Below are 27,655 nucleotides of genomic sequence, written 5' to 3'. Positions count from 1 at the left end.
CTCGTCTAACAGCGCTCTTGAAATAGACACTCATGACGCTGGCATGCAGTATTGATCGTGAACAAACCGTCTGACTTTGGTCGCTTCACAAGTACCTAAGAGACCTCTCGCGTTGTAAGTGTTGAGTCGGTCACAACGACCCTCAAATTAACGTGACTGCAGAATGTCTTACAGCTCATCATTTCAACCATCATGATGTTGTTAAAGAGCGAGAATGTGCTGAACGATCGACAAAGGCCTTCTTCATTTACACATGTGACATCTCGGATAGTTTCTGGGCCAATTATTTTGTTCCGAGTTCGAGTCTCGGTCTGGCACACAGTTTTAATCTGTCAGACTCTTAATACAATGTTTGAGTGTTTTACTGCATGTTCCTGAAAACGAGTTTTTGATTCCGGATTTATCTGAATTCCAAAAGTTATTGAAATAAAAATATGAACGTCATGCCTAATTACAAGCTTTATTTTGTGACTTAGTATCACAGCACTTAATGAATGGCAGCATCATATTCTATGGAATGCCTAAGGTCGTACTTAGTTGCCTGACAAATACAGGATGCACTTAATCTCAAAAAATCAAAGATTTATTCAATTTTTTTTAGCACGTAGGGTAGAGTGGTGCACTAAGAAGATTCGAGCGTGTCTATTGATTTTCATCTCCGAAGATATCAGCAACACCGAAAATGTTTCTGCAGTCGCGGATGATGTGTATGAATTCAAGTCTTTCGGAGGTCTGACTAGTGTAACACACCAATTATAGAACCCATAATGAACACCCTTTTGTTGCAAAAAGAAATAGAAAAATCAGTCGTCCTGACAGTTGACAGCTATTGACAACAAAATTTACACTATTGACAGTTTGATTAACAAGAATGTTATGTAAATACTAATGCTTATCATAAAGAAATGACTGAATGAAAGAATACCATATGATACGAAACAGAAACCTTAAAGGAAGAATTCAAAAAATAATTATTTACGAAGGTTAAAGCTCAGAGCATAAATTGACCAAACATAACATTTACCCTAGAATAGAGTTGTAGCCGCAACGAGCTGTAAGTTTACTGTGACTACAATGTAACTCGGCAAAGGAGATGTTAACTTCACTTCTCTCTTGTACTCTTGCAATAGTAGTATGCATATTAAGCGCTACTAGATTATTTTAAAAACGATCTGAAGTTTAAAAGTTTGACGGTTGTAAGTATTAGTCAGCAGTCGGACTGAAGTAAAATCATCTTTACCGTTTAGACAGATAACGGGGTAGTTCATATATGTGATAGAAATATAACTCGTGTGATTGCTGATTTGTGATTGGACTTAGCCTTCGGGATATTTAATAGTCACGAACATCAAAAGACACAGAAAAAGACTGATCGCCGACATAAACTCAATTATTAGACTTGAGTAGGCAACAGATAAGCACAGTCACGAAGAACTTACAGTTGCGCCGTGTTGTCAAAACCTATCGTCAAAGTCAGAATTTCTGATGCAAACAGACGCAATCCCTTAATGAAAAGTCGGTGTGAGGGCTCCGTGTAGGGACAAATAATTACGAAGAACAATAAACTTTAATTCAACTTAATTCATCGTGCACATACATCAGTTAATGGATATTTAAAGTGTATTTGTGGAATTAACTGATTATTCGGATAATATAAAAGCGAAAACTAATTTAGTGACAATTTAACTGTAAGCAGCAAAAAGTTTACACCGAAATACAACGCATTCTGAACATTGGTCTAGGGTATGTTATCTCTGGAATTACGACGTGTAGTTGTTGAATACGCGACGTAGCGACACCTTGACGACGGAATAATAATTAACAACTCAATATCCTCGCAAAAATCATGATGTGACATCGACTTGGGTGATGGATTGATGATTCAAGACATTATATTTTCAACGTTTGAATGCCAACTCTCAAACATGGCATAAGAACTACAGTCAGCAAGTTCGTGTCAACTGAAAAGTCTGTCGCGAACAACCAAAGGACTTTTGGTTATCATTTCAGACCAAGGGAGTCATCGCGTTATCGGGTGGTGCAATCGCTATATTTATAAGTGGAGAAGATCGATAGACATCGAACATCATTGCCTTAATTACAAGCAAGGGAGGCGCACACACTCCGGCCTGCTGCTCCATCCAGACGTTGATATAAGTTTTGAGAGACAGTACCTGAAAAATAACCAAACCGCGCGAGGAGTTTGTTTTTATAATAGTTGCAGATATGCGTTGTCGTGATCGACGGACGCCGTTCTACGTCATATCGACTGGGACAACCACCACCATCGAGCCGAGACAAAACGAGACGTCACACTAGGTAGAATAATTAGTTTCACAGAAAAATAAATCGGTACTGGTTTTGGGATTTTATACTTTGTTTTGACTACGTTGCTTCCTCTCTATACAGAAACACATCGTCTGTATGAAGCAAGAAAAGAACACTGCAATTACTGTTTGCAAGCGTGGGCTTCGCGGAAGGCTAGGAAGGAAGGCCGTGGAGAAATCTTAACAAAGAGAAGAATGGTTCCTCTGACAACTTTTAAGACACCCACGAATTAATGATTTTCAAGGACGGAAGCAGACAATGGTAACGAATATTAAGAGTGAAAACATCGCTCGAAGGAACTAAACTTGCCCTTTTCTCACATGATATCCTGCGAACTACGGACGAAGGGCAACAGACATATTCTATATTTCTAGATTTCCAAAATCGTTTGACTCGATGCTCCACCGCAGACTGTTAATGAAGGTGCTAGTATATGGAATAGATTCCCAAATATGTGAGTGGCTGAAACACTTCCCAAGTAATAGGAATAGATCAACCATATAGGAAACTGAATATAGAACACTAATGCGGCCAGTTTTTGAGTACTACTCAAGTGTTTGGGATCCCCACTAGGTAGGATTACAGGAAGACATCGAAGCAATTCAGAGGCGGGTGGCTAGAGCTTTTGTAGGTAGGTTCTACGAACAAGCAAGTATTACGGAGATCCTTTGAGAAATCAAATGGGAATTTTTCGAGGAACGCTACTGAGAAATTTTATGGAACTGGCATTTGAAGCAGACTGCAGAACGCTCCTGCTGCCGCCAATATACATATTCGCGTAAGGGCCACGAAGATAAGAGACTGCATAGTGGCTTGGACAGTATGTATGTGCGAGGACCGTCCAGGTTGTAAGATCCGAACGGTCGTTAAATTGAAACCACAGTGAAAGTCAGAAATGTTTTGTTACGACAATTAGCTACAACTTTCAGCTACTTCTCCACATAGTTGCCTCTCTGACTTAGGCGTTTGTCATAGCATTGTACCAACTTTCCAATACCCTCGTCACAGAAGACAGCCATCTGTGCTTCCCGAAAATTCCCTACGCTGGTCTGCAACTCATTGCCTGTGCCAAAATTTTGTCTTCATGCCAGTGTAGATTAAAATTTCAGGGAGTCATGTCCGGGCTGTATGGTGGGTGATCAAACACTTCCCCTTCGAAAACGCTGCAGGATTGCCCCTGCAGCGTGCGTCCAACGATTGTCATGAGAAAGGAAATGCATGACAACTATGTTGTGTGGGGTTGCATGAAATCAGGCAATATCTCTCGGTATGAACCCATACTTGGCTGGAAACACTACTTTCTAGATATCTCTATGTGCTCACCGTGCACTCAGGACTTCAAATGGCGAGGTGATGTGATCGACAGGCATACGAGAGACACTGCCAACACATCTGCACAAAACTTCATAGGATTTCCTCTATGGTTTCCAATTCGCGATCAGCTGCAACAACTGGAGACCCTTCGTGGAGATAGACGCATATTAGAAAACACAAAATAATTTGCCAAAAATATTGCACATAGTAGAACGAAGAAATGAACTGTGCAGAATTAAGTTGATAGTCAACAAATAGCTTGTCTGATATCTATTTGTATTTTGTGCTACCAGTCACTCTTATTTCTTTTATGTTTAATTTAATGTAACAAAACGAATTTCGAGCACGTTCTGTCCATTTTCAGGCATTAGTGCACACAAAAGAATTTCATTTAAAAATAGTTTGAAACTAAATTAACATAGAATTTTATCGTTTACTGTTCGCTGCTGAAGTAGTTGCTTGGGTATTTGGAGGGAGAGGGAGGGGCCAGAAATTTAAGTCAGTGACATCCTCTCCTGTTTGAAGCTATGCCTCGTTGTGTATTATGGCTGACACAACAGTCTGTGTTCGATGCAGAGAGTTCTGCATCTGTTATTATGTTCCGAAAATGGAGTGATGCACTTTTCTGTACAGCAGGTTATCACTTACGTTCTGGGAGACCCAAGGTTTCGCTTTTCTTTCTTGATGCACTGCCGGAGCTATTACTTAACATTACACTTCGTACTATTTACTTCGTCAGTGTTTTTTGACGTAATTCACTGCACAAATCTTTCTACGTACATGTAACTACTGTACAATTAATACAAAATGGAGGCCTTATAGCGTGTTGGTGAGTATCGATTATCACATTTTTCAGAGGCATTCACGATACCGACAGTCTGATAGTCGTTTGTTTCATTGGCACTTCTTAAATCTTTTGAATTAGGTGGGTTAAGATTACTGAAGAGTTTTGACTTTTTGAATTCAGATACCTAATTAAGAACGTTATCTCCATAGATTTCCATTTCTTCTATGATATCCATTCTTTTACTTTTTCAGATTAGTAGAAAAATTTCAAGGATGTCATCAATTTTCAAAGAGTAGTGACATCTTTAACAATGTTGCTACTGCTGATTTGTTACATGTATCCAGTCTGTAGCAGTCCACACATTCTTTAAATCGAACTCTGCATTTTCTGCCTGTTTGGCCTAGTGGCCTATTCAATATTTGTTGCATTGGCTGCAGGTGATTTTGTAAATGCCAGCTGCATAAAAATCTGTAGCTGGCGGTTATCTATTGTGAATAAGTTTCATACTTTGACTGTTGTTAGTGCTGAAGCTGATTTTTACATGTGTGTTTTGAATAGTATTGCTAATTTGTCTGCCATTACACCACTTTTAACATATTGAACTGCTGGGCTGCTATGAGTTGAAGATTGCAGTTTGATGTTTCTCGTCCAATTTATTTTTTATCAATGGCGAAATTGTATTAATGAGTGAAGAATCATGTATTAGTTTATTGTGGTACATTTTATGGTTTCTGTTTCTTGTTTTTACATGCATGTAGAAAAAATTATGCGATGAATTACGTCAAAAAACAGTGACAAAATAAGTAGTACGAAGTGTAATGCTACACAACAGTTCCGCCAGTGTACCGAGGGTGAAAAACAAAGCTTTGGGATGCTAAAATCGTAAGTGAACAGCTGTCATATAAAAAGATTTTCACAAAACAATAACTGATACAAAACTAGCTACATCCTACACCGGCTGTGGTGTCAGTCATAATAAACAACCAGCAGAAGACGTCACTACAGATAAAATTTTGGTCAAGCACTGCCACTTTAGCCTTCAGTGGCAAAATGTACATATTCCTCTCTAGAAATTGCCACGAAATCATTCATCCATTCTGAATGTTAGAAAAGTGGTAGCTGATTGCTGAGAAAACGATGAGCAGAAAAAGGGTAGTTCCTAACGTTTCTAGGCTTTTAGGAAAGCACTTACTTGAATACATAAATAATCAGTATCATACCAATTGTCCGGTAGATTCTCAAGAAACGACCGAAATTTCGAAGTTTAATGGCTAAGGAAATCTACTGGTCGGCAGGTATACGTACTAATGCTCTACAAGCAACGCAGTCATGAGTAACATCGTCTGATTCTCACTGCATCTGTTTTCATACTCCGCAAGTCACCAGGCTGCCCAAGAAAACACTCAAGAATGCGTCGCTGAAGTGTTCTGTGCGGGGTCTCCGTTACAGATGAGCTACACTTTCCGAGTCGTCGTGTGACGAGGGCCTCCCGTCGGGTAGACCGTTCGCCGCGTGCAAGTCTTTCGATTCGAATCAAAATCTCCGACCCAGCAGGGATTCGAACCCGGGTCCTTAAGATTGACGCTCTGTCGCGCTGACCACTCAGCTACCGGCAGCGAACACTTTCGGAGTAATCTTACAATAAACAGAAGTCGACCATTCACCTCCCCTACAATTCGAGCTAAGTCATTAATGCCAAGCGAATACGCTCAAACAAATGCAACTTTTACGGTATTTTCTGAACTCGTGGTAACATCTGATATCAAGAGTGTTCTTTTCCTTTCGTTTTACCTTTCATTTCATGGCCAGTTTCATTCCGCTCATAGAAAAACACATTTTTTTTTTCAATCTATTGCCTCGAGAAATATCTACATGCAGATTAGTTGGCCAGATGAAGCCGAATGGGTTGGCAGACTCCTCTACGTTGTTTAGAAGGATAGTGTAGGATCATGTGCTGGCAAAGGGCTTATCATCGTACAGCTTCTCATAGCAACGCCTTCAATGTCAGTAACGCAGTTCTACAGTGTACGAGCATTTTTCACGATCTCACACGGCACACACGGCTGGTACTGCAGAAGGTCTTGTGGAAAACTGTGAGAACAAAGTATTGGGTAGACACTACCAGAAATTGATGCCATTTGTGGAGAAGTAGTTCAAAGATATCATAACAGTGTGCGTAATTATTACAGTATCACTGGATATATTAGCTCTCACATTAAAGTTGGGTTAAGATATGAATACTGGATACCGCATAGCTGTTACAAGAAACTCCAACGTCTGAGTTTACAAAGTTTCTCTTACAGTACTTTGAGAACAAATGCATTACACATGTCGAGCAAGTCATCGACTGCACTCTCTAGACACGTAAACAAATACACTCCACATACAATAGCCTTTCAGCTTTCAGTGACGAACACTTTGTCCCAGCATTGAATTAAAACTAGTTGCCATTCCCCGGTTCTGACCTCGGCTTTCACAGGTTTCCCTTTGTTATAAGACGAAGGACAGAACTAAAAGGATCCGCCGAGTGTTCCCAACTGGGATTCCCTCCGCCCCGTTACCGGCTCGCCAGGTATTTGGCTGATACGTGAACATCTCGCTCTACGTGGGAATGGCCCTCATAAAGTAGTTTGGATTATGGAAAGACTTCTGACGTAGAATGTAGGCGTGAGGAGTTTGTGACAGTTGTGCGGTGTGACATCTACGTAGAGACGGAATGTGTTGACATACTGAAAGGGTACAGTGCCGCCCGGCATTGAAAATAGGTACAACATTCTTCGTTATTCTTGTCAGAACAACATATTTTTTGTAATAATAACTCAATTTCACTTAATACACTGAAGCCGGATACCAGTGTAGGAAAGAAGGACAATTTATTTAATTAATTCATCACATGTGCACTCCCACAAAATAAATCCCTATATCTAATTTGGTGAGATCTGTGAAATGAACCGGAGATAGTGAAGGTGCAATATATGATCATCTTTGAGACGGTCCTTTGGTCACCTTTGTTGGAACCAAAGAGATGAAATTTACCTGAGTTTTGAGCGCCTGAAATGTGGCTGACCAATGGGTAGCGTGGTCTTCCCCCACCTCTACGGAGGTGCGAGATGACCTGAAGAACGGCCATGTTTCGGCATTCTGGCGCTGGATCTTGTTTTGGTAAGACCTGTCTTAGGTGTGCTCTGTAAAGACAAAAGAGTGGAGAGAATGGTATGCATGTGAAATACTTAAGAGCAGTTTGGAACAATAATTTCTCTATTTCAGGAACTTTTGTGGGGAGAATTAAATGTCAGGCAGGTAATATTAAGGGGATCGTAGTAATCTTCGGAAGTGACCAACAATCACAATGAAACCACGGGTAGAAATAAGTAGAAATACTTCCGAGTGCTTAAGTGAAGCTGAATTACTGGTGTGTGTACTATAAGTTGGTAATATTTAAGAAACGGCGTGTGGAGGACTTGAAATTAGTGACGAGTACTTCCACGTGGTGAGTACTGTGTGTCTCAATCTGTGTATGAGACAAAGGATAAAGAGAAGTACTCGTCCATGGTATCAGTTGAGGACACGCGTGTGTGACGAATTTGTTCTTAATATTACTTTGCGTGTTATGTTTCCGTGTGACTCATGATTCAGACTATAATACTCTGAGAGTGAAGCGAGTCAGCCGTCTATCCAGCAACGCCACTTGGCTTGCACTGCACAGGAAGACGTGCACATATCCTCCAGAGTTCATAGTAGGAAAGAAAACTTACGAAGTGGGGCAGTGTCGTGTGAAACTGGAATGAATACTAATTGAAGTGGGAAAGCTGAAAGTGATGTGATTATAACGTTGTGACTATTTCTTGTGTTGTATTCCATGTTGCCAGTGTGGTGTATTTCACGTAATTTAAGTATGTGTGGTTTGCATGGGAGAGTAGCAAGATAGGTTCAGAGGCAGTGGGTTATGCATGTTCCTTTTTGGACCGCTCGGTCTGGAGGAATGTTTCGTGATGATGGTTGTGAGAGTCGAAGTGTGAGATATAGCAAAAGATCCACCATCCTATCCAGAAAGTGCACTGTAGCGTTAAATAATTACGAGACCATAACATAGAGAATCACCAATGTAAAGCCATGCCCTCTGGGCGGAATTTCTCATGTGTTATTGTTGTAGGTTATAGAATTTGTGTGTTTAGGTTATAGAATTTATCGGAATAAAAAAGATAGTGAAAGGAAAAAGATTGGTGGGCTTTTACTTCGAATAGTATGTTGTCATGATATCCAGAATTTATAATGTGTGCGCCATTCATATTCAGTGTGATGGCCACGTGTTGATCAAATCCGTTGGGTAAGAAAGAAAATACGGTATTGCCAGTGCGTGGTGAACAGTCAGAGTTGTGTAAATTACTAATAGTCAGATGTGCGTTATCCGTTTCCGTTGCATAATATTCAAACAGGAGAATAATTTATAAGTCAATTGCGAGTACTAGAGCTCATGTTACGCCATAAATAAGAATGAATCCACTCGCTTGGCAGACCACTCATCTTGCAGACCTGACTGCTTGATGCCACAGTATGAGCAAGGCATGTGGGTACCTCTCAATATGTCCGGAGTCCAAGGGACTTCTGCAAGTTTTATGCAATCACATTTTTTGGGCTCGATAACCCACAACCAAAGACTCACATTTCAACCTATCCTAGACCTCGGGGTAAGGTACAGTGATTTGTAGGCTACATGCGAAAAATCGCGTATCCCTGCACGAGTTCCTGACTCCGCAGAAATTTCTTTCCACAGAAGTGTCTCTCCGAACATGTTTCAGCCCCAGCGTTAATCACTCCTCGTATACCGCTGAAACAGCGACGTAATGCAAATATTAAATTTCTAGGTTTAACTAAGTGCGACATTTTCCACAAGAAAGGCTCATAGGACTAAATGGTTACAGTAGTATAGTTTAAACCTACTTTTAATAATACTTTTTTGGTTCAAATGGTTCAAATGGCTCTGAGCACTATGGGGCTTAATTTCTGAGGTCAGCAGTCCCCTAGAACTTAGAACTACTTAAACCTAACTAACCTAAGGACACCACACACATCCATGCCCGAGGCAGGATTCGAACCTGCGACCGTAGCGGTCACCTTGTTCCAAACTGAAGTGCTTAGAACCGCACGGCCACACCGGCCGACAATACTTTTTTAATGGATTCTTCCGTTACTTCTTGGCAGAAAAATTCCATATTTAAGGTTGAATAACAAGTACAATGTTTTTGTTCTACTAATCACTAGAACAAAAACAGTGTACTTGTTATTCAACCTTAAATACTTTTAATATATTTCAATAATAACCTGATTCTAATACACAGGTATATTTTAATAATATACAAGTATATTTTAAGAGGACGTGTACTACTGTTCAGTAAAACTTTCCCTAGTAATAGATGTTTTAATCTGTGTTTGTAATGTGGCAAGTAATATCTCTGAGAAATATTTATAGGGTCTTTTCCGAAAAATCTGTGTCAGTACTTTAAAATGAGAAAATATTTCTTTCATCAACTATTACTTTAATCCTCAGAACACGTTAAAACATAACAATAATATCGTTCTTAATAATACCTGCTATCAAGAAAGCCTCATAAAGGCACATAAATAAAATTACAGAAAGTAAATTGGTAACAAAATATAACTATTCAAATAAAATACCTCTGTTTTGTCTTGTGGTGCAAATATTATGACGGACAGTTTCTGTCATACCGTTATTGAATGACCTTTTCTTTCTCTTCTTCTTCATCTTCTGTGCTTTTTCTTACCGTCCTGCGTCGACTGTTTTCTAAATAACGGCCGTTTCCTGGTGACTATTTTCGAGCACATTTTGTAACCACGAACTACTTTCATCATGTACTTAAATAAGTCCTTGACATTCTTTTTTTGTGGCTTCACTGGATCAAACAGTCTAAGGTTTTTCAGTATTCCATTATTGTATTTCTGTTTGCGTAGTCGAAATTACGTACATGGAACTCTGCATGTTAGTGAAACTAGTACTGAACCATTAGATTTGTATTTCAGAACAAAATACTTCTCAATTTTAAATTGAATGAGAAATGCTGCACATCCACGCATCAAAAAACGCTGCCCTGTTTTGTTTTTCGTTTGTTATATAACTTGTGGTCTTCTGCCAGAATTTCATTTGGTAGAGTTACCCGCTATGCAACTATGATATCGGCAAGGCGTTCCGACTGACAAGCATAACGCTAGCTTGCGTCATATTCCTCTTGTTCCCGTTTACGTAAGTGAAGAACTGGCTGTGTACCTTCAGTAAATTCTATATACAACAGGGTCCTACGTCCCCACAAAACATCCGTCGATGAAAGCGATAAAAGAGGTTACCGTTTTTCGTGCGATTCTTTCAGAATACATAAACCAGCACTGAGACCGTGTACAAGTGTGCGAAAGTATGTAAAAGACTTCCTGACAATCAGCAGGAGAAACATGTCTTGGCAGCTGTTGCAATAGCTACAATCCACCTCTCGCTTGTAAATAGTGACAGTTTGGCATCGCGCCTGTTTTTTTGAAATGCAAGCTCCTTCGAAAAGAAGACAAAGAAGTGCTTCTAGGAGTTAAAAAACAGCCTAATTTACAATTTTTATAATACAAGCAAGGAATACATCTTCAAGCAGGTGCCTATCCTGAGCTCGTCGACAGTAGGTGCTAAGTACAGTTCTTGAGCAAAAGGTATTGTTTGTATGGAACCATAGGCATTTCTGGTCGCTTCTTAGTAGCGTGTAGTTCTAGATAATGGTCGTGCTACTGATCCATCTGCTTGCTGTAGTCAGTGATGTCTGCTCGGGTATCAGAGAAGCAATTTTACAAGTCTTGTGGCTAATGACTTCCTTGATGCTTTAAGTGCATTTTATGTATTTCCAGAATTTGCTTCGCCAAAAATTTCAGCCAAAAGCAATTGGAACAGTGACGAGCTGCTGACGGACCTCATTCCTGACAGCTCTGAAACCATAGCGAATGTTGGTGTTTGGCTTACACTGGTAAGCAAGCAGTGAATTTCGTTAGCCCACTGGCATCATTTCATCTTGACTGGCTTCATATCTGCCTGTGGTTCTGATCTTCTTGTTTCCTCGGAGTGAGGAGCCTGAGAGTTACTTTCTGTACCGCTATCACTTCCTCCTTTCCCGTTCCAAACGCGAATGGTTGCTGTGAAAACGATTTTTGATAGTCCTCCGTGAGAGCTATAATTTTACGTCCATGATCTTTCCACTAGATTTGTGTAGGAAGAAGCATCACATTGACTGAATCTTCTAAGACCGCTAGCTCTTTGAATTTTAACGGTAAACTGCACCGTGACGCGGAATGCCTACCTTGCAGCATCTGCCACTGTTGGTATCTGAACAACTCCGTGACGAGTTCGCGCTTACTAGATGGACTATAAAGAGACGCGTTTCTATTCCTTAGAACTCCTCTATTTTCTCTATCAATCCCATCTGGTACGGATACTAGATTGACGAGCCTGGATTATTATAACATTGCTCGAACGAGAATTTTGTAAACTACCTCTTTTGTGGGTGGGCTAGCTTCCTGAGGATTCTCCTACTGAATGAATCTGTCTGGCATCTGCTTTATATGCCATTTGTTGTACGTGATCTTTCCACTTTAAATAGTTCTGTACCCATATTTCTAGATGTTTTGTGATAGTGACTGCTTCCATTGATGGTCCTGCAATGGTGTAATCATATATTAACGGGACTTTGTGCCTGTTTACGAGCAATACGTTGTATTTTTTAAGTTGAGAGTCAACTGTCAATTCCTGCATCAAGGGCCGATTCTCTGCAGGTGTTCTTGCATTTCGTTACAGTTTTCTAGCGTTGCGACTTCCATCAAACAAGTGAGCAATACATGGTGCTTTTTCCTTCTTTCTCTTCTCCTTCTTCCTCTTCTCCTTCTTCCTCTCTGAGTACTTCGTTAATCTGATCCACTGCCTTTCTTCTGGTCTCTGTCGAGTATTTTCTCATCTTTTACTGGGCAACTTTCTTCGCTGTTCTGTTCATGATGATTTTCATCCTTTTGTAACTCGGTTTCTTCTGTTCCCGTTTCAAATAGTTCCCTTTGTGTCACATTCAGTTCTTTAGTTTTTATTTCTTTTAGGTCATATGTGTTCAGTGTCCTAAATTGATGGTGCACGCTTCGATTTTTTGTTATTTCCGAACCTATTCACTTGCACCAATCACTCTCAGTTGTGTATTGGACAGACTGCAATTTTTCTTCCTCTACTATTTGTTGACCTATGCGCCTCCATCCAGGAACTTAATAACAGTTTCGTGTCTCTCAGTGCCCAGGTACAAACTATCCACGTCATTCTACCGAGGAAAAGGGATCTACAACAGAGTCTGATGTTGAATCCGAACTACGTGTCCTTTCTAGCGAGGCTACGAATCGTTGAGAGGTGAAGCCTAGGTTCAGGCAGACTGAAGAAAAAGTATTGTCCGACTGGGATTCGATAACGCGACCTTTCGTTTTCCAGTCGCCCTCTTTAATGCTAGGCCACCTTTAAAAAGAAAAAGTATCACCATCCTCCCCTAGAGCCTTCTTTACGTTTACTAATTTTGCCTTCTTCGGCGCCGGCTTCTTCTGCCTTGAAAGTAAATCTTTTCTCCATGTTTGTGTCCTATAACTGAGTTCCTTTTCCTCGTGGCTGCAGGCTGGTCGCAACACCGGGTGTAGGCTTAGCCGGTGATTGTGTGTTTTACATTTACCGTTTTCCATTGATCCCTTGGAGAGGAGTCTCTGTGATGTGGAAAGAGTCAAAGTTCTTTTTTCTATTTAGATAGTTTTTTACTCAGATACATGGATATTGCACAATTCTCACGCAAATAAAGTTATGAGCTATAATCCTTGTGAAGATATTCATCGATGGAGTAGGAGTTGGCCAACAGTAAGTTATTTAATTCACTCTGAAACTGATCTTTATCATTTACAAGACCTTTGATATGCTCTGGTAAGTTATTGAATATACGACTACCCATGTATTTGACTCCTTTTTGCACTAATGTTAAGCTTTTATAGTCCTTACATAGATTGTTTTTGATTCTGGTATCGTAATCATGTTTTGCACTGTTTTGTATTAAAAGAGATATATTGGAAATGATAAAGGACATCAATGAGTGTATGTACTGAGAAGTAGTAGTTAGAATACGAATTTTCTTAAAGAGGTCTCTGCATGATGATCTAGGACTGACACCAGCTTTAATTCTAATGACTCGTTCCCGAATTTTGAGAATATTCTCTTTGTGAGAGGAGTTTCCCCAAGAGATGATTACATAACTAATTAGTGAGTGGAAGTAGGCCGAATCAACTAAATTCTTCATTTTTAAATCACCTATTTCTGCTATCTTGCGTACTGCAAATGTAGCTGAACTAAGGCGTTTCATTAGGTCTCGAGTGTGAGTTTTCAAATTTAGCTTGAGGTCAATTTGCAGCCCTAAAAATTTGACACTGTCTACAGCTTTAATTTCATTGTTTGAATACATTATACTTACAGGGTCAGGTATTTTTTGTGAGGTAGTAAACTGTATTTACTGGGTCTTGTCAAAATTCAGTGACAATCCATTTGCTGTGAACCACCCATTGAAACAAATATTTCATTAGCTGATTGCATGTGTGAGACCACGCGGACGACTTGGGTCTACATTGGTGATGATTTTCAAGCGGCACCGGTTATATCGAATTGTACCTCAGAAAGGAAGGCAGTGTCGACTTATGCATGTTGGTCAACGAAAGTGGACTGGTTGTCACCGAGAAAAAATTGCATGTTGAGCAGTTTGTAGCCTTAACGAGGCTGATTTGTATTGTTCGGCATGTCGGAAATTTGTAATTGCCTTCACCGGAACAATAGTTGATGCACCTTCAACATCGAATGGATAACTTGCTAAAGCCGAACATAATACTACAGTTCGACTATCCTGATAGTGTTGTGTAATCCCTAGGCCTGTCGATGGGTCTACTATCGACATCACAAAGAGTCTCTGTGCTATCTGAGCATCGCGGACTACAACACTGAGACGGAAGAAGCAAGACACGCCCACAGAATTTCTCCACGTTTCCATCGGCGTCCTGTCTTGAAATAGATCGACATACAGACATTAGGTCAGTTCTTCGGCAGGCTATCGTCCAGTCAACGTCGAGTCCACAGCAAGCAGCAAGAAGAGTACTGTGTCTGGTGACAACAGAGTTAGAGGCAAGCAGTTAGACTCTTCAAGTTAATCTGCAAGTCACTGCATATGTTGGTGAACGTTATCTTCGAACAGCGCTACGGGAAAGAGTCTCTATTCAACGACCAGTGCCACAGGAGAGTTTCTGTTGAACGGGGCTTTGGGTTGTATTGCCAACGACAAACTAGTTCATCACAATGCTGGGTCTATCAAAGTATACACCAATACCTAAGCTCTCGCCCATTATCACAACAAAGAAGGAGTTGTACTTGTATAATAAAAGATAAGCATTTGTTTTGATTGTAAATATATTGCAATTCTTGTATTTTACGCTTGGGATAGTCATGTCATTTATCACCTGCGTAGGACCCACTTTATCTGTGACAACCCGTCTCATGTGTACTAACTGGATATAAGTGCTTCACCGGATTTGCCATATTAATTCTATTGAGCTTAATTGTGTATACTTTAAGCTTGGGTTTAATCGTGTGTTGTATGTGTTGCAGTACTGGTAACTGCTGTCTGGCCTGTAATTACCGTTGTTTTGAAGGTTTTCCTGGTCAACCGCAGTAACCTGATGTTGCTAGAACGGACAAGGTCGTGAAAGACTTTTGGGTAGGAGTCAGGCAGTTCACTGTAAAATTTGAATTATCACCAGAAAGCGAAATCAATCTGTGGCAATTGGATTTTGAATGTCCTCGCAGTTGAAACAAAATTAGTTTTACTATTTACCCTGTTTATGTAAGGCATTTAACAATCAATTCGCTGAAACATTGCATCTCGCCAGTTTTGATCTTTCTGTTTTATTCCTTAGGTTAATAACGTAATTTCTTATCGCTGTAAGTCGGCTTTTGGAATCTGCCTTGTACGTACATTTAAAAAAGAAATAGAGTTCTTCGCACACTTGCAATCGAATAACAGTGCCTTCCATTTCATTATGAGCCTTTAGCTAATCAGTCCTTGTGTTTCCTCATAATCTGCTTGTGTGTTTGTTAAATTGTTTTGTTGTTATGCATGTACTTTGACTAAAAATTTTAAAAGTGTATTATTCTCTAAGTGCAATAAGTCGCTTTCTGCGCAATCTTGCCAAATAGTGATTGTTTATAAACTGAACTACCCTCTGGTTCCTGATCGCCTTCTGCAAATTCTGTTAACCTATTCTTGAATTTTCTTCAGTAATTTTAAAAAAGTTTATTTGTTGATGCTTTGATTAAAAATGTTTGTAATTGTATGTTATACAGTTACCAATAAAATCTCATGCGATACTCGTCGCAAATAAATTTATCCCTGATAGTTTTCACACAATTTCTTGCCCCCCGTCCCCATTTATCAATTGACGGATAGTGTCTCTTCTCTGCCTTTAAGACTTCCATGATCTTTATGTGCCTTTGGCTGTTCTATGCATTATACCTTGTCCGCAGGCGTATCTGCTCGTATTTGACGCGTAGACATCTGCGCGTCAGATTGACTTTTTCTCCACAGTAAGCATAGTTAAAAAGTTTCATGCAGTTTAATTGCTTTAAGCCTTTAATTTGTTCCTACTGTTCCATTCACTGTCGGATATCGAGTCGACTGCACGTTAAGAGTTAAATGATGTTAGTTGGTTATGTTGGCTCAGTTTGCTGTCCAGTTACGGACGGTGTGTTTTGTTTCCACCATGTTCATTTCGGATTTATGGAGCATCTCTTCTTACACATCCGCAGCTTTTAAGGAAGTTTTGTACCTTACCCGATCCAGTATCTAGCTGTATCCTTTGTAATGTAGTTCAGCCCAGTCCAAGACTAATGTGAAAAACATTCACTGGTGGACTCAGGCTTTGTGGTTGCATTTGTTTCAAAATTCCGTCTCTTACCACATTCGGTAGTTTTTTTCTCTTTTTCTTTTTTCCGCACTTTTTCACGATTTGTACAACAGTAAGGCACCACGTTGACTTTTAATATCCAATACACCTAAATCTTCTTCACTCTGTGGTAAAAGTGAAGTTGAGATTTTAACCACGAAGCTGCTATACCGCAAAACAAACCAGCCTATTCTATGTTTGCCGCGCGGGGTAGCCGCGCGGTCTAAGGGCGTCTTGTCACGGTCGGCGCGGTTCCCCCCGTCGGAGGTTCGAGTCCTCCGTCAGGCTTGGGTGTGTGTGTTGTCCTTAGCGTCATTTAGTTTAACCTGTACTAAGTAGTGCGTAAGCTTAGGGACCGATGAACTCAGCAGTTTGGTCCCATACGACCTTACCACAAATTTCCAAATTTCTAGGTTTCATCCTATTTGAGATTAGTTTCGGTATTGGTACTATATGTACCACATACCATATTTTATAGAAAATATGATTTTGGACTATAACGTCTGGAGTAACAGAAGATCTCTGTCGGCATTTTCTTTCCGTTCGGTCTAGTAACTCCGAACAGCTTTCTGCAATTGCTTGTAGACATTTTTTGAAGATTGGGGTACATGTCTATACCAAGTGCTTTATGGGTCGCTCTGTCTCTTGCAATCTATGGCTATTGGCTAATCTTATATATTTTCTATCATAAGAATCTTGATCTTCTGGATATTAATTTTAGCAAGTAATGCTGCGCTGTAATTGTCGAGTATTTTCATAACTTCCGTCCAATATGCTTGGCTCTTTAGCGTCCTTCTGACATCATCAGCGTAAGCTATAGGTGTAAAATGTGCACCAAAGACATTTAATGGTGAAACTTGGTGTTCTTCTGCTAACCAAATGAGGTGCAGCGATATTGAAAACATCATCATGGTTAAGTGACATCCATGCTTTACCGATCGAGTTATGTTTATTTAAACTGTCATATGACAGTTTATTAAAATTCTCGATCTTTACGAGGTATACAGTCTTGAACACCCTGTATTATAATGTTATAAATCGATGTTCAAGACTGCAAAAATACACAAATTCTATTCCTGCTCAAGCAAACTTTAACTGTTCTCTAAAAAATTTTTCTACATTGTTCACTAGTAATACCTGCGGAAATCAAATTTAAGTTGCTATAGAGGCAAGCAGCATATAATTACTTCAGTTGTTGCGTTACAAATCCTGAAAGCAATTGCTAGATCAAAGCATGTATACGTGGTTGCAGAACAAATCTTTATCAGAATCCTGAAATAGGCAGACTACCATGTAATTACACATCCTGACAGAAAAGGTGGCAGGGGAAAGTTTCTCAATTCTGTTTTAAACTCGTGCTCGTAACTGTCAAGTTGGTATTTAACAAATGTATAACACTTACCTGGATATAGAAATATGTGGCTCTTGGTGCAGGGCAACAGAACTCTGTGAAAATTTAATTTTGAAAGGAAATGTGTGGAACTCTCTACATAATGAGAAATTCAGACTAGCCGACACATCAAACAATTGGTCTGCAGAATGCTATCTGTTTTCAACGAAATTTATATATGCCATCAAAACAAAATGACTCAGATTAAAATGTTTGCCCAGAATATTGTTAATCTTTATCTTTAGTCTTGTAAACAATCACTGTATCAGAACCATTGTTGTAATTACCGAGCAAATGAATATAAAAATTAACGCATCTGAGTTTGTGATAAAACTGCTTGAAAATTCGCAAGATAACACTTTACTTAAGTCCTTTAGTGGTATTAAGCCTCTGCCCTGACATGACATTTTCACAAATACACTCTGACGATTACTGTACCTTACAGTGGACATGAACTTCGACGGTAATTACATTTATTAGCCCACCTGTGGGCACGGAACGCTCGTCTGCTCTGCAGCTTGCTGCTATTACGAATAATGTTATGACTATCAAAATATCAAATTTAATTTGCAGAACTTGCGATGTGCATGGAAGACTGCAACTTACTAGTTTTCATAAAATGCTTCTCAGTACGCAACACGCGATGTGCAATGTGAGTGTGCTCCAGAGTCATGAAAGTAAACATGAAAATGATGAGTTAATCTTAACTACTGATAAATGAGAACAAAGACTCGAAGTTTAACTATGCTTCATTAAGCCATGACAACAATAAACCTTTTCATAAAGTTCTTAGCAACTCTCCTGTGTAAAAGTGCCTTCCTTGACACCGGTTTAAACTATAAGACAAGATCCATCCGCTGTGTTATATTCAACTACATGCAATGTTCTAGCAATAAGAAGCAACACACAAATATAAAAAATACTGGGTTATCTTAAATGTTGCTTTCATCATTCTTCCATTAATATAATCTCATATGCTCAATATCTAATTTCAGAACATATTATCACACAATTCATTTTTTAAATAATGCTGTCTCCACTACATAGCAGGCCAGCTTCCATCCTTTTTGAACCACGTACGTTGCCAGACTGTCCAACACTATCTGCTACCACTTTCTGACTTACTCTGACCAACATGTCCCGTATCAAACACAGTGTTGCAAAGAATATGATTACATACACGGTCGTGTTGCATATAGTGTATCGAGCCTGCTCGTTGATGTATTCGTTACGGAAGTGTAAGTCGGCAGCGAAGCATTTTTTGGTTTCCATTTGTCGTGCTGATCAGTAACATCTAATACGCAGCTGAAATCATCGCTTAAGATAATTTTCTGTGGGCTTTTATGCTAAAAGTGTACTACTTACGTCTTAAAAAATTTTACTCTCTCTGTTCTATCACCTAATCCAGAAGGGATATACATATTCAATATTGGTGTGTCAAAAAGAATTCCAGGTATTCCACGGCCTGAATCCAATTGTTGTATTTCTGAAAAAGGAATTCCTTCTTTTATCAACATATCTATCCCGCTACAACCGGCCCTGACGTTATTAAAATAAGATTCGTAGCCGGTCACTTGGATTTACTCTGTATTAGCGCTACGTTAACAGAATACCAATAAAGAAAATCGGCAAATAATAGTAATTTTGATTTACTCGTTAGTTGATTCACAATAGTAGAGGTCTGCTTCATTAAATACTAGCTTGTTTTGGGATAGTTTTACAAAAATAACTAAATTTCTCCCTTTGTGCCTAGAGATCCATCTGCCCAGAACCCCTGTTTCGGGATGTCACTTACTCGTCCCATGTCGTCATAGTCTTATATGTGCTGAACTTTGATACTACTGCTTAATTTTTTTTCAGCAGTGCGTCTCATTTTGCTAACAACTAGAGCGTCAGTATCCTTTCCCACAGTCCTTCCTTGTTTTTGTAAGGACGCTATTCGTTGTCCGCTTTTGGGGCTTCCCCCGGTAACAACCAGTGAGGTCGACCTTTCCGGATGTGCCACGAAGTTGTCTTCCATGCCACCAGCCAGAGGGAGCCTCTTCATATCGCAGTCTTCAGACGGACGAACTGCCGTATCTGCGTTTTCTCAAATTTCTTCGTAACTCATTCATCTGCTTTTCCCTCTCTCGTGTTTTCCATAAATCTGTCCTTATTTTCCTCAGTTCTTGATGACTTATTTATTTCTTGATCGAGGCAACTTGCCGTGCCCACTTCATGGACTCCTTACTGAGTTTCTTCAGCTCATTCCATACTGCTCGCTTTCAGTTTTGTTTCTGTCGGTTCATTCGAATTTCTTTGACACTGTTGGACCATATTACACTCTGATGTGCTCTCCACTCCCACTTCGTTTGTTTTTTGCATCTTTCGTTTCTTCTGCTCGCACCACTTGATTGTCTTGACAGGATTGCGAAGAAATTACTTCATTTCGCTTCAACAAAATGGTTGCATACTTTTTCATTCGTTCGTAGCCCGTCTCACTAGGAAGTTGTACAAGCCTCTTGCGATCGCAAGAATCCTCCGAATGCTCGACTGAGTTGCACACTGAATATGGGCGGGGTTAATTTTCCTACGTTTGCTCTTAGGCCACAAACAAACATATAGGACGGGACGTGCTTCTGCAAATCCACTCTAGCTATCCTGATTCCTTTTAGCTTACTATATTCACTGAAGCGCCAAAGAAGCTGATATAGGCATGGCTATTCAAATACAGAGTTACGTAAACAGGTACAATACGGCGCTGCGATCGACAACGCCTATGAAAACAACAAGTGTCTGGCGCAGTTGTTAGATTGGTTATTGCTACTACAATGGCACGTTATCGTGATTTAAGTGAGTGTGAATATGGTATTACAGTCGGCGCACGAGCGATGGGACACAGCATCTCCGAGATAGCGATGAAGTGGGGATTCTCCCATACGACCGTTTCATGAGTGTACGCTGAATTTCAGGAATCCGGTAAAACATAAAATCTCAGACATCACTGCGGCCGGAAAAAGATCCTGCAAGAAATGGACCAACAGACGACTGAAGAGAATCGTCTAACGACACAGGAATGCAACCCTTTCGCAAATTGCTGCATATTTCAATGCTGGGCCATCAACAAGTGTCAGCGTGCGAACCATTCCACGAAACTCATCAATATGGGCTTTCGGAGCCGAAGGGTCACTCGCATACCCTTGATGACTGCGCGACACAAAGATTTACGCCTCGCCTGAGCACATCTACAGTCTGGCACCGTGCGACCGCTACGGTCTCAGGTTCGAATCCTGCCTCGGGCATGGATGTGTGTGATGTCCTTAGGTTAGTTAGGTATATGTATTTCTAAGTTCTAGGGGACTGGTGACCTCAGAAGTTGTCCCATAGTGCTCAGAGCCATTTGAACCATTTTTTTGAGCACATCAACACCGACATTTGACTGTTGATGACTGGAAACATGTTGCCTGGTCGGACGAGGCTCGCTTCAAATTGTATCGAGTGGATGGACGTGTACGGGTATGGAAACAACCTTATAAATCCATGGATCCTGCATGTCAGCAGGGGACTGTTCAAGCTGATGGAGGCTCTGTAACGGAGTGGGGCTTGTGCAGTTGGAGTGATATGGGACCCGTGGTACGTCTAGATACTTCTCTGACAGGTGAGATGTACGTCAGCATCCTGTCTGATCACCTGAATCCATTCATGTGCACTGTGCATTCCGACGGACTTGGGCAATTCCAGCAGGACAATGCGACACCCCACACGTCCAGAATTGCTACAGAGTGGCTCCAGCAATACACTTTTAAGTTTAAACACTTCCACTGGCCATCGAACTCCACAGACATAAACATTATTGTGCACATCTGGGATCCCTTGCAACATGCTGCTCAGAAGAGGTGTCCACCCCCTCTCATGGATTTATGGACAGCCCTGCAGGATTCATTGTGTCACCTCCCTCCAGCACTACTTCAGAGTTTAGTAGATACCGTGCCACGTCATGTTGCGGCACTTCTGCGTGCTCGTGGGAGGTCCTACACGATATTAGGCAGGTGTACCAATTTCTTTGGCTCTTCAGTGTAGATATTTCACTAAACATGTATGCTCCCCAACAAGGTAGTCAGTGCCATAAATCTTCAGACTGTCTCTTATTTTGTCAAACGTAATTTCAAAGGACAAATTGTAAATTCTGGCAGATCTTAGACTTAAACCAACATAAGTAATAGCAGCTGTGCTTACTAAACCATCATCGTGCTTAAACCAACATGTACCTTTCGTGTTGTGTACTAACCTTTCATTAACTTCAGCACAGATACACATCATAAATATACTTTTTATAACGTTATCGTTCATTTTTACTTCACGTACCACCAAATCGACGGCCAAAAAGTGTTTCTTGAAGGCTCCAAAAACATGTAAATCGCACGGGGAGAGATCGAGACTGTATGGTAAGGGCTTCCTAGCGGAACGTCTGCTGCATGGTCTAAACAACCTGCCAATAAAACACCCGCCCCCACGTTGCCAAGGTGGTTTCGATTACGTTGCAAATGTTGATGGGAAGCCCTTATACGTCCTCCATACAGTCCCGGTCTCTTCCCATGCTATTTTCACACTTTTGTAACTCTGAAGAAAGACATTCGTGGCCGTCGACTTCCTTCGGATGAAGCGGTGCACGGCTCGGTTGAGTCACGGTCCGTAGGCAACCGCAAACATTTTTCAAGAAGGCATCGACCACTGTCTCAGTGGACTGTAGGTGCTAATAGTTGGATTACTTCTGAAATAACAAACAATTCCCCTATTTCTCTTCCGTTTGTCTGTTATTCATTTGTCTGTCTCTTACATAATTAGGAATATTTTAACTGATATCCTTTCATCCTACATATTTTTTCCTGCTGCTAACCCTTTGCTTCATTTCCTTCTTTGGTTCTCTGATGTAGAATCTGAACAGTAAATAAGAAAGAGTGCATCCACCCCTTACGCGCTCTTGAATACAAACATTTTTCTCTTCGTCCTGCTTTCTTAATGATTTCTCTTGGAAAACTTTTTCCTGAGAATTTCATTCTTCTTGCAGCACCAATTTTTGAAAGTCAGAAAATCTTATAATTGCGTCTTGACTTTTCCATTATCATGACTACAGCAAAATGGAACTCTGATGCTCCTGCCTTTCCCAGATCCACACTGATCGTTGTCTCACACACCACAATTTGCTTATCTTCTATATATTATTCTCATCAACAACTCGGATACAAGATCTGTGAAGTTGACTCTACGATTATTCTCCCATTTATCTTCGCTTGCCGTCTTCGGGCTCGGGCTTCTGGAAGTCCAGTTGTATGTCCCGACTCTCGTACATCAACTGGGACAGTTGAAAATGTGTGCCCCGAACGGGACTCGAACCCGGGATCACCTGCTTACGTGGCAGACGCTCTATCCATCTGAGCCACCGAGGGCGCAGAGGATAGTGCGACTGCAGGGAATTATCCCTTGCACGCTCCCCTTGAGACCCACATTCCTAACGTAATGTCCACACACTACATTCGTAGTGCCCCTGCCCATTACACTCATTACTCGCGGCAGACAATCTTACCAAGTCCCGTAAGAGTTCGGGCAACGCGTGTGCATCCAGCACAGAAGAAGAAGGTTAAAGGCCAGTTAGCCTTAACTATATGAAGATGGTATTTGTTCTTTCGGACATGTCCGATCAGATACCATCGGTGACCATGCAGCTCTCTTAGAATGAAATGATAATTAAATCAAGACCCTAAGCTGTCGACAGGCGTTGATATACATCAACGGGAATAGTTGAAAATGTGTGCCCCGAACGGGACTCGAACCCGGGATCTCCTGCTTACATGGCAGACGCTCTATCCAACCAGCCATTGACCTTCTTCTTCTGTGCTGAATGCACACGCATTGCTCGAACTCTTACGGGGCTCGGTAAGATTGTCTGCCGCGAGTAATGAGTGTAATGGGCAGGGACACTACGAACGTAGTGTGTTGACATTAAGGTAGGAATGTGGGTCTCACGGGGAGCGTGCTAGGGATAAATCCCTGCAGTCGCACTATCCTCTGTGCCCTCGGTGGTTCAGGTGGATAGAGCGCCTGCCATGTAAGCAGGATATCCCGGGTTCGAGTCCCGGTCGGGGCACACGTTTTCAACTGTCCCCGTTGACGTATATTAACGCCTGTCGACAGCTTAGGAACTTGATTTAACTACCATTTCATTCTAAGAGAGCTGCGTGGTCACCGGCGGTATCTGTTCTTTCGGACATGAATATTAGTTGGTTGCCACTTTCTCCATAACGTAAGCTATTCCAGGGGAATGTTATGCATCCCTTCTGCACGTATAGTCGCAAGAGTTGTGAAGATTTTTCAAACTGTAAATACGCACCTCCTGCCTGCGGCATGGCCTGCTCCAGACGTTGAACAGCAGCAAAGCAAGCCCGTATGTAGTGATGGACAGCGGCAGATTGCCCGTATGAACAGTGGCGTCTGGACAGTTAGATGGCTCAAGCTGGAACCCAAGCCTCCCCAGTGAACAACTACGACGTCATTCACGCTGATTTTCCTTTCCTCGCGGAAGCCCTGTCGGTGCTGTGATGTGTCGCAACTTCGCGTTTCAGAGATGTTGGCTGGCGTCTTCCATTTCATCAGCATAATGAATACGTGTTCTTGCATACCTGATATGCGCTCTCGTACCAGGGCAACTAGTATCGAGTTCACATGTGCTTCCCTCCACATAGCGTCATTCTTTTGAAATCAAGAGCAGTTACCCTCTAGAGGCGATGCCTCGTTGCAGCGTCCCTATGTTCTACAAATAGCCACCCGTTTCTTCCCCCACTGTGTTAGGAGATAGCTTCCTTCCTTGTACAGGCCCTCAGTATACACTTTCCATCTATTTACTCACTACTCTGTTTTGCAGTGAAACTTCTCTAGCATCTGAATGTTGATAGCTTGCTGTTACGTTGTATGTCAATCATTTTGGAATCATTTTGGCAGATCCATATGATGAATCCGTTCCACGGACGACTATTTCGTTGCAATACTCTCGTTGCACAGTGTTACGATGAAGACCTAAATATCTGGTTGCCTTATTAGAATAAAGTGTAGATCGTGCCAGCGGTAGGAACATTTATTTATATAGGGTACGCTGTGCTAGCAGTTTTCCATTAAGTATGCGTTAGTGACACAGCTATACTCATCTTGCAACAAACAATATCCTCTTTATACTACACGCAGAGATTTAATAAAGGGCAATGTTCCATCTCTGAGAATGTTGAACTACTCGTAAACACCCTGGAAGATAACAGGTTTGTTTGCGTGGCCATCATTCGCAGCAGATTTTTATTTCTTCTAGACGCGTTTCGCCTTTTTCTTTAGGCATCTTCAGTGGAATCTAAAAGATACAGTTTTGTTTTGATATGTGATATTTTTAGATTATAAAACAGTTCACGTCTCGATTTTTACGTAAATAAGCGATTACTCACAGTTCTCCCCTTTTTAGTTGGCATCTGCGTTTCCTCTCGCCTGTTCACAAGCTGCAGGTCGCAGTATAGGTTACTTACGAAACATAAACACGTTTCCATGTTACGAAATTTTTTCCTCGCGATTATCATGTTTGCCTTTATTGCTGTGGAGCACTATTAGCCTTCTGTTACTAGTTGTAGATATTTGATCGAAGACTAAGATTGAAAGTCGTAACTACTGTGAGTTGACTTTATGCCTCATCTTGTTTAGTTTGTTTACGCACACACACACATTATATATATATATATATATATATATATATATATATATATATATATATATATATATATAATGTGTGTGTGTGTGTGTGTGTGTGTGTGCGTATACGTACGGATTAGTATTTTATGTGTACGTAAGTGTAAAAATGAGACTATTATATGGTTTCATGACTGTGTGTGCGGGTGTGTTGATCAGTGCGAGTTGTGGAATGTTGAATATGAGTGGTTGAAAGTTTTGGTCTTCAGCTGATAAGAGATCTGGTTTAAATGTTTTGTGGAGGGCTTCATGGACAAGTGATTGGAAAGAGGGTGCAAGATATTATTATTATTATATTGGAGTGTTACTCTACGATTTTACCTCTTAGTGCAAACATTGAGTTGTTTGGCATGTGTACTTGATCATTTAACACGGTTTTCTTTTCTGCTTTGGTTTTCTGTATGTGGAAATTTCCCTGCAGGATCAAGAGGTGTTTGTCACTGTCGATTCTAATATTTACATGTCTCCTTCTCTACAGGTTTATTTGTGATTGTGTACTCTTAAGTGTTCTTCAAATGTGGAGCGGTTTGTCCCATACTTCCAAGCATTCACATTTTCTTTGTACCTGACATCAAATATTCTGCCTGTTTGTCCTACGTATCTGCCATCTCAGGCGTTGCTTTGTAATTGATAAATTCCTGCTTTCTGGTATATGTCTCTATTTTTTTGTCAGTTTTGGGGTATATCTTTGGACAGAATTGTCTGTTGTGTATGCACTATCTTCTCAAAAGTGCTGGTGATTTTAAGTTTGAGTTTGTGTTTCTATACCATTCTGTACCATCTTCTGTTCCCTTGTACTTTGTCGTTGTGTTTGGTTCTGTTGTGTTGCTGTCTGTGGTTCTGTGTTTTTTGTGGACGGGCATAGTGTTCAAGCGTCGTACCCGACCATGACAGCACTTGTCCGAGGCTTCATTAGTTCTGTCCTGAACCAACTAATCACACTAAAAGGGGGGTTAGCCCTATTAGTGGTTTGTTCTTTTCGTCGCCTTTTACGACTGGCAGAACATACCGAAGGCCTATTCTTTTCCCGGGCCTCCACGGGGTTTATTATTATTATTATTATTGTTATTATTATTATTATTACTAATAGCAGTAGTAGTAATAGTAGTAGACTGGTTAGACACAAGGCATTAATAGCCTGAACTCGTCCAGTATATGCCAGGTCAGAAGTAAGGAGTCCAGCAGTCAAGTGATTCACAAATGTTAATCACAGTGCACATCTAAAACTGTTAGATTTTAAATGGGATGCAGTGTGTAGGTCAAGCATATTGTAACTAACCTGTTTCTACGGGTTATTACGTTAAGATTAGGGTCGCCACCGACTCTAACCATACAAATAATCAAAGGTTTGGTCGAGTCGGAAAATAAATTAATTTGATCATAGACCAAAAACTACGTTGTGATATCGCTCATAGGGGATGCGATGTAATTAAAAGTATTGCCCGTGCACTGTTCACGAGAATCAAACATTCTAAATAAAATAGAAAATGCATGAACACTGTGCATAAGATAAGCTCCCAGCAACACACCTGAAAATAAGACTTAATCTAAAGCATTTGTTTTAAAATAAAAGGGGAAACTAATCACTGGACCTGTGTGTAAGGTAACGCGTTGGGTGTGCTAACGGAAAAGCTACGAGGTGAGTGGCTTAAGTGCAAAAACGTAACCTCGGAATACAAGAGAAAATTAAGGATAAAATCATTTCTTCCTAAGATATGGTCGTGAGGCATGTACACAATTTCTGATAACATTAACTCCTATAACATTGAAGAAAAGCATTGATACATTCACCGTTATAATCTACACCTAAAATCACTGGTGTCAATCATTCATACAACAGCTGTTGCCTGTTAACTGATCGCAATAACTCGTGAAACGGTACACGTTTCGCAGTACACCCGCGTGTCCACGTGGTTTGTGGAGACGCAATTTCTAGGTATCGTGGCCAAGTTGCAACAATATCACATCACGCAATCACAAACAGTTAACATTCTTCAAAACAAACATGAGGTCGCACAGTTAGTGATGACGGTAGCCCAACAAACTCT

General features: G+C 40.7%; 2 non-coding genes across 2 annotated transcripts; one reads left to right on the top strand and one right to left on the bottom strand.

The window, feature by feature from the left end:
• Positions 1–23,201: 23,201 nt before the first annotated feature.
• On the bottom strand, positions 23,202–23,276 carry Trnat-cgu. The gene has a single exon. It is a non-coding gene; the product is annotated as a tRNA-Thr (tRNA).
• Positions 23,277–23,898: 622 nt separating this feature from the next.
• Trnat-ugu lies at positions 23,899–23,973 on the top strand. The gene has a single exon. It is a non-coding gene; the product is annotated as a tRNA-Thr (tRNA).
• Positions 23,974–27,655: the final 3,682 nt, after the last annotated feature.

The sequence above is a fragment of the Schistocerca piceifrons genome, chromosome 4 (assembly GCF_021461385.2).
Source record: "Schistocerca piceifrons isolate TAMUIC-IGC-003096 chromosome 4, iqSchPice1.1, whole genome shotgun sequence".
Taxonomy (NCBI): Eukaryota; Metazoa; Arthropoda; class Insecta; order Orthoptera; family Acrididae; genus Schistocerca; species Schistocerca piceifrons.
Note: the sequence above shows the minus strand (reverse complement) of the source record. Positions and strands in the feature narration are given on the sequence as shown.